This window comes from Sminthopsis crassicaudata, chromosome 5 (assembly GCF_048593235.1).
Source record: "Sminthopsis crassicaudata isolate SCR6 chromosome 5, ASM4859323v1, whole genome shotgun sequence".
In the NCBI taxonomy this organism is placed as follows: Eukaryota; Metazoa; Chordata; class Mammalia; order Dasyuromorphia; family Dasyuridae; genus Sminthopsis; species Sminthopsis crassicaudata.
Window position 1 is genome coordinate 168,691,289 of NC_133621.1, and position 12,719 is coordinate 168,704,007.

Consider the following 12,719-nt stretch of genomic DNA (forward strand, 5'->3'; position numbering starts at 1 on the left):
GAGGAAGAAATATCTGGATAAGAAATAATAAAAATACTTGAAAAACAAAATTAGTTTAAAAAGTCTGAATAAGCAAACAAATAGTAACATAACAGAAATTGTTTAAGCCAACTGGTTAAACTTCAGGAAAAACTGACTTTCAAAAAATTATACCTGAATTTTCCTCTTGCCTTGAAAAATAAAATGTGATTACCAAACCATCCTGCTAAGCCATACCGATGAGAAAGGTTTCCAGCAGTTGTGTGGCACAGATGTACTGTCAAATTCTAGTTTCTCTTATGGGAAAATAAGCTTTTGAACAGGTAGACACAAGCAAGAGTGAAAGGGAGGAAAGAGGGCAGAGCCCCAGGAATGTACTGGTGATGCTAGGAAATTTGATCAGGTGCTCAATTTTGTTTGTGTCATGATCCCCTTGGGCAGCCCTGGTGAAGCCTAGGGACCTCTTCTCAAAAAAAAGTTTTTCAAGAAATAAAATAAAATGCCCATTGCAAAATACAATACAAAATAAGCCAATAGTATGGAAATTGTTGTGTACTTTTTGTTTGTTTTTTTTTTTTTTAATCACGTTCATGGATCCTCGTAGTCAATAAATAGGATGACATTTCAAAGTTCAATAGAGGGCAACAACAGGAACAAGAGCAGCAGAGTTTTTTGCCTGAGGTTCATGGCTTTCTCTGCCTTGATGCCCAGTTGGGTGGGAGACCATGTAGAAAACCCAAGCAGCCCTGAAACCAGAATTATAGGCAATTGCACAAGGAGCAGACACATTAGGAGTGCTCTGGAGCCTTGCAGAAAGGAGAGGAATAAACTGGTGATTTTTTTCATCAGAGGCTACTCATGCTTGATGAAGCAATTTGGAGGAGGTAAGGAGTACTTTGCCTTAGGTAAGTATGATTTTTTTTTTTTTTTGGTCTTTCTAGTTGACTGCAACTAGTCCAAGTTGGGACATTCCTGGCTTTATTATGCATAGCTGCAAAAGTACCATCAAATAGGTAGATGACAGATTTCATTTTAAAGCTAGCTGGCACAAAGCTATTTCTTACTTGGAAATTTCCACTCCTTTAAAACATGTACAAAGTACAGTTCAAAGTTTGAAAACAGAAGAAATTACCTGATTTATTACCAAGTATTTTTAATAGCAGTGCTTTTTCATTTGCCCTCTCTTGGAATGACCTAATTAAAAAAAAAAATGAATACCTGAATTGCAAAGTTTGAGTGAATCTTAATGAAACAAGAAGCTCCTCTATCATGTATTCCACAAAAGGTCACTACACCAATAGAGAATTCATTACCCCTTGAGGTATTCCATTTGAGAACAGTTCTAATTGCTCAAAAGTTCCTGACATGTCAAGAATTGTACTTATACTAACACCATGACACTCTTTCAAGGAAGGTTGGATCCCTAAATAGTCAGTAACTCTGGAATTTATAATCAATGAATACATATTTATTAAGTGCCTACTATGTGCTAGGTACCATGTTAAGTATTAGATTATATCTCACAACCTGACATTTCATCTCATCCCTGAGAAAGTTGGTTTTCAAAAAATTCAAAAATATTTGAAAAAAATTAAACAGCATAATTTTAATGATGGATGAAGTTTGCCTATGAGCAAATGAATCTCTTTTCATTGAAGAAGTGAAGAACTGGATATGAAATGTATATGCTATCAGACAAGGATGATGATTTTTTTTTTATTATTAAACTGATTTTTTTTTTTAATCTTAACTAATGTAACATCCCCCACTCCAGGTATTTGGGGCAAATCATTGAAGAATTGACCACTAATGCTACATGCTACACATGTGATAGGGAAATATATGATTCTTGATTGGCCAAGATATTTATGATATCACCAGCATACATCATATGTGAGAAAAAAAAAACTTCTAGAAGAGAAAGGAGCAAAGAATTTGAGATAATCTGCAAAAGTGGAAGCAAAATCTTCACTTTGGATGGGAAATGAGGAATCTCCCTGACCTACATGTAGGCATATATAGAAAGTTGGCCATTTATACCTTAATTCCTGCCTCTGCATCCCCAACTGCTAAAAATTAGCTTTTTAATTCATGTCATATTCTCCTTGATAAATCTATTTTATCTCACTTTTGAGTCAAAGAACCCTGACTGTGGCATACTTTTTTGCCTAATCCAATTTGTATGATATCCCCAATTATTTTTTCCTCCTTGCTTTGATAAATTTTTATTTGCTATCTGTGATTGTCTTTATATAATATGTATTTGGTGAAATGTAAGCTGGATAGAGGAAGATTGCACTCCCCCTTTCAACAACCAGGGAAAATGGCTTTTAACCTATCAAAAAAGCATCTTACTTCTAGATTTAAAATATCTGATGTGTATTAGATAAGAAGGAAGGAAGGAAGGAAGGAAGGAAGGAAGGAAGGAAGGAAGGAAGGAAGGAAGGAAGGAAGGAAGGAAGGAAGGAAGGAAGGAAGGAAGGAAGGAAGGAAGGAAGGAAAGGAAGGAAGGAAGGAAGGAAGGAAGGAAGGAAGGAAGGAAGGAAGGAAGGAAGGAAGGAAGGAAGGAAGGAAGGAAGGAAGGAAGGAAGGAAGGAAGGAAGGAAGGAAGGAAGGAAGGAAGGAAGGGAGGAAAGGAAGGAAGGAAGAAAGGGAGGGAAGGAGGGAGAGAGGAAGGGAAAGAGGGACGAAGGGAGGAAGGAAGAAAGGCAGGAAGGAAGGAAGGAAGGAAGGAAGGAAGGAAGGAAGGAAGGAAGGAAGGAAGGAAGGAAGGAAGGAAGGAAGGAAGGAAGGAAGGAAGGAAGAAAGGAAGGAAAGAAGGAAGGAAGGAAGGAAAGAAGGAAGGAAGGAGGGAAGGAAGGAAGGAGGGAAGGAAGGAAGGAGGGAAGGAAGGAAGGAAGGAAGGAAGGAAGGAAGGAAGGAAGGAAGGAAGGAAGGAAGGAAGGAAGGAAGGAAGGAAGGAAGGAAGGAAGGAAGGAAGGAAGGAAGGAAGGAAGGAAGGAAGGAAGGAAGGGAAAGAAATTCCATGCTTCCTCTACCTACTGCCCTTCCTAGCTAAGGGGAGATCACTGTGGTCAAACCTGAAGAAGTTCAATAAAAGAGGAAGTGATACAGGCTCTTGGTCTGGATGGATGAAAAGCAAAAATAGATAATCTTCGTTAAATTGACATTTTTAATTTTTAAAATGGATGTTTGGTTTAAAAAAAATTCTCCCCTTTCCATGTTTCAGAAGCACATGAGCTATTTATGCTGTTTTTAATAATTTTTTCTGTCATCTATACTTCCCAATACATGCCTCCACTATTCTCCCCATAAAAGAATCATCTCTTATAATAAAAGAGGGGAGGGGGGAAACACATCAAAGAGTGTGACATTATATGAACGTTCCATATCCATAATCTTTCTCCGCTGCTGAAAATGGAGGGAGATAGGAGGAATGGAGTAGAAAGGAGCCTTTTTACAGCTCTTTGGGGCCAAGGTAGGCCATTTAAATTTTTTAAGATTTTATCTACTAATCACTTATTATTATTAATAGGGCAAATGCTTTGGGTTATTTTTATTGTACTGAGAATACGTTCACATTGATTCAATTCAATCCAATTCAAAAAGAATTTGGTAAGCACCTACTATGTGCTAGGTACCTATGTAAGCACTAAAAAAGCCATTCCTGTCCATATATTATACTGGGGTAAAGGGGGAGAAAGCAAATACAAAGATAAGAAAATTTTTAAAAATAATAATGGGTGAGAAAGAATGCTAATAGAGACATAAAGAAAGATTTCACTTAGAATAAAGTACATGAAGGGAGCCTTGAATTAGGTTAGGAATTCCAAGAAATGGAAGTGAAGTGGAAGAACATTCCAGGCAGGAGGACAGTTTGTATAAGGAGAGAGAAATAGGAGATCAAATGTCATTCCGAAGGAAAAGTAAATAGGTCATTTGAACTGGAGTATAGAACATGTGAGGGGAAATGACATGGAATATCTAGAAAGATAGATTAGAGTCCAGTGCAAAAGGCTTTAAATATCATAGGAATTGTTGTTTTATTTTATAAACATTTATAAATTTAAATGTCATAGGAAATGTTTTATTTTATAAAACTTTTATAAATTTAAATGTCATAGGAATTGTTTCATTTTATAAACTTTTATAAATTTAAATATCACAGGAATTGTTTGGGAGTTGGGGGGTTTTCTTCCATTCTGGGGGCAGCAGGGAAGTACTGAAGCTTCTTGAGCAGGGGTGCCACATAATCATGCATACTTTAATAATGTTGATTTGAGAACTATATAACGTATGAATTAAAGAAGGAAGAGTCTGAATGCAGGGAGACCAATTAGCAAGGCATTGCAATACTGGAAGCAAGACGTACAGACTAAGATGGTTGTGATATGAGTAGAAATAAGAGGCTGGATTTTGGCAGAGACAGAATTCAACAAGATTAGGCAACCAATGGATACAAGGAGGCAAAGTTGTGATCCTGGATGACTGAAGGATGGTGATGATGCAATTGAACGTAATCTATGTTCTCAGATACAATGAGTTGTCAAAGAAAAAGGTACCTATTCCACAAAACAGTCTTACAAAAGAATCAGGCCTGTAACCCTGACACTGGTCATACTGGGTTGTGACCAGGAGCAAGGAATGAAAATATGTTTTATGAGACTTTTAATGACATTGAAAGTTGTGTTGTTGATCAGTTTTACTCATAAGAATAGGGGCTGGATTTGCAATATTATTGCTATAGGGACCTACCAGATGGCATCCTCTCTGCAACTAAGTCTTAGAGAGTTAGTCTAGAGCACTAAAAGGTCAAGTAATTTACTTACAAACATTCAGTTAAAGGCAAGACTTGGAATTTTAAGTCTTCCTAGCCTTGAAATCAACTCTGTATCCACTACACTATGAATCACTATTTGACTAATCTCATTTTTTTCACTACTTTTTTATTCTTTCTTATAAGGGATAACTTTCTGGGAGGAAGGGAAGGATGCATTAGGAAATGATTTTTAAAAATAAAATACAATAAAAATTCATTTTTAAAGATAATATATTGAAAAGTACTAACTAGAGAGTAAATCACAAGACCGAGGGTTCCAAATAAGTAGTAGTATAGCACAAAGGCATATATGTCTGCAGGACATTTTAAGCAGGTGCTTAAAGCAAGTTGCCTCCAATTATTTCCAGAATTGAGGTAAAAGTTCCAATGATGTAGTCAGTGAATAGCCTCATTACCGAGGCTGTTTACTGCAGTTCCTGATACTAAGGTGTTTGCTGGGAACTGGAAATTTTTTTAGATCCCAATCCAGTTAGGATGGACTGCTTGCTGGGACCTGCAAAGAACAATCTTCAAAGCTCACCCGGAATCACTAACAGCTCATAAACAATAGTTTGTTTGGAGATAAGAACAAAGTCGTATGGATACAACGGGTTTAAAAAAAAAAAAAAAGCAACACCAGAGGAAAAAAATCTGATTACATATAATCACATATGTAGAACTATTTCTAGCTAGATATAATCTTGAAATAATGAGTATTGTTATAAGAGATAAAAAACAATCATAATGATTGTACTTATGAACTATCTCCTCCCCCACCCCCATGTCCTTGGGGCACTGCTTAATCATATACAACAATTAAAGCACTATTAACAATATTTAAAAAGTAATACAAAAATGATTTTCTCAACCTAAAATCAAATAAAAATGAAGCAATAAGGGATCTGACAGAAGGTCTAGAGGAAATAGGCATCACAAGGCCATCATGGGGACAATGGGACCTTAAGTAGATAGAGCAGCAGCCCTGAAATCAGGAGGACATGAGTTCAAATCTAGACCTCAGACACTTAATACTTACTAGCTGTGTGATCCTGAGCAAGTCACTTAACCCCAATTGCCTCCCAGAAGGAAAAAAAAAAAAAAAAAAGATACCATAAAGAAGAGTCAGATGATATTCTAAAATGAGAAATTCTTAGTTCCTGAAGTTCAGACAACTGCAAAACAGACACTAGGAAATAATAATGAAGTAAATTCAAAGGCAGTTGGTGGCTAAATACAGATACTTACAAGGAAGATAATCTTGCTAGAATGCTAGATTTGAAGTCAAAGGATTTGTGTTCAAATTTTGACTCTATATTAATTATCAGCTTTTACTGTTAAGTCATTTTTCAGTTGGGTCCAACTCTTCATGACCCCATTTGGGGATTTTTAGCAAAAGTTTGCCATTTCCTTCTCTAGTTCATTTTACAGAAAAGGAAACTGAGGCAAACAATGGCTAAAGTCAAATTTGGACTCAGGAAGAAGAGTGTTCCTTAATCCAGGTCCTGTACTCTGTTCAATGCACCACATAACTGCTCTCCCCACCCCACCCCATATATCAACATGGCCTTGGGCAAATTATTTTCTCCCTCTCTCTCTCTCTCTCTCTCTCTCTCTCTCTCTCTCTCTCTCTCTCTCTCTCTCTCTCTCTCTGGCTGTTTCCTCTTCTGCAAAATGAGGGGACTGGACAAGCTAACTCCTAATGTCTGGCTCTAAATCTGTCAAAGCATGAAAGAAGTATATGGTTATTTGTTACAAGGAAGGGGTGAGGGTGGGAAATGATGGTGATGCTTTGAGGAAAAAAAAAAAAAAAACATCAAAAGAACTTTTTACAGAATGTTTTTAGAATGTTCCTCCAAAAGTTCTGGACTTGCAGTTTTTCTGAAGACAATTGCTACCTCTTCCTTTCCATGTCTTTTTTGCACCAAAGTAGTATATACTTCCTTCTGTTGTTTCCTCTGAGTTTCTATCAGTATTCCGTCCCTTAGGTTCAGATTTTATGTTTTCAAAGAATTTTGCCTAGGAGGCATAAATCCAATGGGAAATAAACATTCTTTCCCTTTTCTTGAGATTTCTTCCATGAAGGATTGGACTCTTCACAAATTCAAGATGGGCCAGAATGGTATTCTTTTCTCTTACTGACTCTCCTGCAAGGAAAATCTAAAGAGAAATTTATGGATGGTCATATTTCTATCCTAAGAAACCTACAGACAGATAAGTAATTCCATTATTTTCCCTTTTTGGTATGTTTTATATAAACTTATGTATATACAAGTTGTCCTTCCCAATATAAGCTCCTTGAGGGCAGGGACTATTCCATTTTATCTTTGTATCACTGAAGTCTAGCATGATTCTTTAGATAGTAGATGTTTAATAAATGCTTGTTGATCAACTGATTGAGGATAGCGCATTTTTTTCATAATGAAGTTAGATGGAATCCCTCAAAAATTAAAATCAGTTCATCCATTTGAAAAAAGTTTTTAAAATTTCATGATACTCTCTGAGATAACTGAAGGAACTCCAGAGTATTACCAAACTTAGATTGGGAATCACTTAACTACAATGCAAGAGATTGCTTCCTGGGTCCTACAATTAGCTAACTCACTGGGGGGAAAAACCTCATTGCCTCATTGCCACTGTCTCTGGTGAAAGTATGAAGATAAATGTCTGTTTGCCATGTGGTATGAGATACTTGATTGAATTACTCTGTGATTATGAGGGATTTAATTTAAACATAGTCTAAAGAACTAGAAACAAAGTAGAAGTCCCTTAGCTGGAGAATGGCTAAATAAATTGTGGAATACAAATGTAATGAAATATTTAGTGTGCTATTTGAAACAATGAATATCTTTATTATAAGGAATATTTTTCTTGATAAGAATGGGTAAAAAATATATACTGGGAAATGTAGGTGAGGTAAAAACAAAAGACATTAAAATTCATTTTTAAAAAGAAAAAGGTTTATATATAAGAAACTATATTTTTAATGTGTATACATAATTTAATTTACACATAATTTAGTGAGGTAATAACAAACGAGATGAATGTAGAAAATTACAGAAAGGTATTATGTAAACTGATGCAAAACAAAATAAATAGAACCAGCAAAACATATCACAGTAACTATAACAGTAAAATAGGGTAACAACATCAAAACAATTAAACTGAATGTTATGAAATTAGAATGACCAAACCTAGCCACAAAAACAAATATGTGAAATTACATCTCTCCCCTTTGCAGAAGTGAATTATAGGTGTAAGACTACATACAGGGTGTCCCAACTACTCTAACATCCTATACAATGTAAAACTTAGTTCAGTTTTGCTGCATTTTTTTTCAATTTATTTTATTGTTTATTATCAGAAAGTTCTCTCCAAGAAGGAAAGGTAAAAAGACATTTTAGAAAATATAAGTGGTTGTTGTTTTTTAAAGCACCAGAAAAAAAAATTCAAATTGAACACCCTCATATTTAATACATTGCTTTGTAATTTTTTTAATTCAATTTTTTAGGGGGAAAAATCCCTTATGTATTATATTCTGTTGATGTGGTTTTTATTAACCAATGATATAAAATGACAACTTGAAAATGTCTCCTTTCATTGGATCCAAGATCTTCCTTCCCAGGTGAGTTAAGCGCCAGTTAGTTCCCTTCTGCAGCAAAGTTCTCATGAAAAACAACTGAAAGATGAATCAGAGGGGGCAGCTAGGTGGCGCAGGGGATAGAGCCAGCCTTGAATTCAGGAGAATCCAGGTTCAAATCTGGTCCCAGACACTTAACACTTCCTAGCTGTGTGACCCTGGGCAAGTCACTTAACCCCAGCCTCAAAAAAAAAAAAAAAAGAAAAGAAAAGAAAGTTGAATCAGAATGGTAACAAATAACCCTAGAGGAGTATTGTGCTTATTCAGATAGAGGTTAGACAAGATGCCTTCTGTGTTTCCTTCAGAGACTAACTAGCTGCCATGGGGAGAGTATCACGTCTGGAATCAGTAAGCCTTAAATTCAAATCTGATCTAACACATTTGCTAGCTGTGTGACCCTGGGCATGCAATTTAACCTCTGTTATTTAATTTTTTCATCTGTTAAATGGGAATAATAATAGTACTTACTTCCCAGGATTGTTGTGAAGACCAAATGAGATAATAATTTAAAAATGCTTAGCACAGTGCCTGGGATATAGTAAATGGTATATAAAAGTTAGCCATAGTTATTACTACTATTATCCAAATCTGAGATACTGAAATTATGTTTAAAGATACAGTATGCTTTAGGTGGTACAGCAGGTAGACAACTGAATTAGAATCAAGAAAACTTGAGCTTAAATCCAATCTCAGATACTAAATAGCTGTGTGACCTGTGGGCAAATCACTTAACCTTTATTTGCCTCATTTTCCTCATCTGTAAAATGGGGATAATTATAGCATCTACTCCCAAGATCATTATGAGAATAAAATAATTCTTATAAAGAGCTTTATATACCTTAAAGTGTTATATAAATATGTATTATCACCATCATTGTTAGTATAAAATCATCTATAAAATTCTACCTATTCTTCTCTCATGTTTTCATTAATCTGACCTCAGATTTTTACTAGCTATGTGTTATTTAACAAGCCATTTAACCTCTGTTTGCCTCAATTTCCTCATCTGTAAAATGGGAATTAAAAATAGCATCTACCTCCCTGGGATAATATGAGAATCAAATGAGATAACACTTGTAAAGTGCTTATCATAGTGCCTGGAACATGGTAATTGCTATATAACTTCCTTGATGAGCTAAATCTACAGATAAATTAGGTGGTGAAATAAGAAGAATTCTAAATTTGGTTCAAAAAGTTCTGAGTTCAAATTCTGCCTAGGGAATGAAATTAGCTATGTGATCCCAGGAAATTCTCTTACTTCTTTCAGCCTCAGTTTCCCCATCTGTAATAAATGTAATGGCAGAAAAACTGAGGCAGGATAAAGATCAGAGAGTATTTAATATTTTATTTGAAAGGGAGAGATTTACTGGGACCAAATGGATCCATGGTTTGATCCCAGGGCTGAATGAAACTATCATCTCCAAGAATCCAGCAAACAATCCGAGTTCTCAATGACATATGTGCACGTGGCTCAGCTACAGGGTAGACTGAGGCAGAGGCAGAGTCAGGGTGCTAAGAGTGGGAACAGGACTCTGACAGGGTGGGGGAGGCACTGGACATTATGGGATTAGAAGAGGCATTGGGATAAGTAGGGAAGGACCTTTGCTAAGATAGAAGGTCTTTTATCTTTATCAAATATTCTGATGATTAGGAAGGAGGGGTGGTGTTGCAGGATTGAGCAGAACAATTAGAAACTGAGGCAGAACAATTCATGGAGACTTCCGGGCCAAGATGGCGGCATGGAGGCAGACAGCTGCTTGAGCTCCATGTTTTCTCTCAGGACTTATTCATGACAAGCCTCAGAGTTAATGCTTGACCGGAATAGAAACCCACAAATACCAACAGAAGACATCCTTGAAAGTCGCCAGAGAAGGTCTGTGTTTGCTCGGGGGAGGGTCGAACAGAATGGCGCAGACTGAGGGCAGGCAGCGAGAGCGAGGCAGGCAGTTCACACAGCCTGGACCAGAGGGGGGAAGGGATGTGATCTCTGCCATTTCTGCAAAAAGACTTTTACCCCAGTGTGGATACTCCGTCTTGGCAGCAATCCAGGATCAGCAGAGAAGGTTTAATTACTGGAAGTGAAGAATAAAACTCCGGAAAGCTAGCGTCTCTAGGGACTGGCCACCCCCACCGGGAGTGACTCAGCGCATTCTCAGAACCTCAGAGCACAGACTCAGTGCAGCCATCACTGTCCTGTTAGTGCCTTGCTGCTGTCTCCCACAGTCTGTAGAGGAAGCCCATTAACACCATCCAGCCCCATCCCCCCCAAAACAGACCAATTGTTTCTCTTGTCAATTTGTTTTCTTCAATTCCCTCTCTGACAAAATGAACAAAAAATTGAAAAGGCTCTAACCATTACAGCTTCTGTATGGAGAGAGCAGACTTCAAACACTGAGGAGACTAAAAACAGACTGTCCCCAGAGGAATCCCCAAAGGGAGATATGAGCTGCTCCTCAATACACAAGACTCTCATAGAGGAAATCAAAAAGGCTCTCACAAGAGAGCTAGAAGAGAAATGGGAAAAGGAAAGGGAAGCTTGGCAAGAGAGCCTGGAGAAGTCATTCTACGCATTTAAAGACAGAGTGGATAAAGAAAACAAATCATTGAGAAATAAAATTAATGAATTGGAAAAGGTAAACAACTCCAAGGAAAACAGGATTAGTAAGCTGGAAAAAGAAAACAGCTCTCTAAAAAATAAAATGGATGAAATGGAAAAAAATTCCATAGAAGATAAAAACTCAATTGGACAATAACAAAAAGATATAAAAGAAAGTGAGTGAAGAAAATACATCATTGAAAATTAGACTCAAACAAGTAGAAATGAATGACTCAAGGAGAAACCAAGAAGTAGTCAAGCAAAACCAGAGAAATGAAACAATTGAAAAGAATGTCAAGTACCTTATTGGAAAGACAACAGACCTGGAAAAGAGATCCAGGAGAGACAATTTGAGAATAATTGGACTCCCTGGAAAATGTGATGAAAAAAGGAGTCTGGACATTATTTTCCAGGAAATTATCAAAGAGAACTGCCCAGATGTTTTGGAAACAGAGGGTAAAATTGACATTGAAAAAATTCATTGATCACCTACAGAAAAGGACCCTAAAATCAAAAAGCTAAGAAATATAGTGGCCAAATTCAAGAACCAACAGACAAAGGAAAAAATACTGGAAGCTGCTAGAAAAAAGCAATTCAGATATGGAGGAGCCACAATAAGGATAACCCAGGATCTAGCAGCATCCACATTAAAGGAACGAAGGGCCTGGAACATGATATTCCGAAAGGCTAAGGCACTTGGTATGCAGCCAAGAATAACTTACCCAGCAAGAATGAGCATCTCTTTCCAGAGAAGAAGATGGACATTTAACAAAATAAATTAATTCCATCTATTCTTGATGAAAAAACCAGATCTACACAAAATGTTTGATCTTCAAATACAGAACACAAGAGATTTCTAAAAAGGTAAAAAGAAATCTTAAAAACTATATTTCTGCCATAAAGACATGTAAAGAACACATGTATAATTTGTCCTAGAAACTAGAGGTGGAAAGGAAATTATATCATAAAAAAGGGTAAAGTGGTGGTACTACATCTCATGAAGAGGCAAAGGAGGGGGATGAACATAGTGTGTATCAATAGACATATTCGATTTATGGTGAAACTTCTTCCACTTCATTTAAAAGTGGGAGGGAAGGAGTAAGCTAAGGGGAAGGGAATACAGAAATTGTGAGGAAAAGGGGTAAAATAGGGGGAGGAACTTTAAGGTGGGAGAGGGATACTAAAAAGGGAGGGCTGTGAAAAGCAAGTGGTATTTACAAGTTTAAAACTGGGGAAGGGGGTAAGAGGGAAGGAAAGGGGAAGAGCATAAGCAGGGGTTAATAGGATGGCAAGCAATATAGAATTAGTCATTCTAACCATAAATGTGAATGGGGTAAACTCCCCCATAAAGAGGAAGCAGTTAGCAGACTGGATTAAAAGCCAGAATCCTACTATACTGAAGCAGGGTGATACATTCAGAATAAAAGTAAAAGGGTGAAGCAGAATCTACTATGCTTCAAGTGAAGCCAAAAAAGCAGGAGTAGCCATCCTCATCTCAGATCAAACAAAAACAAAAATTGATCTAATTAAAAGAGATAAGGAAGGGCATTATATCCTGCTAAAGGGTAACATGCATAATGAAGCAGTATCAATACTAAACATATATGCACCAACTGGTGCAGCATCTAAATTCTTGAAAGAGAAATTAAGAGAGCTGCAAGAAGAAATAGACAGCAAAACTATAATAA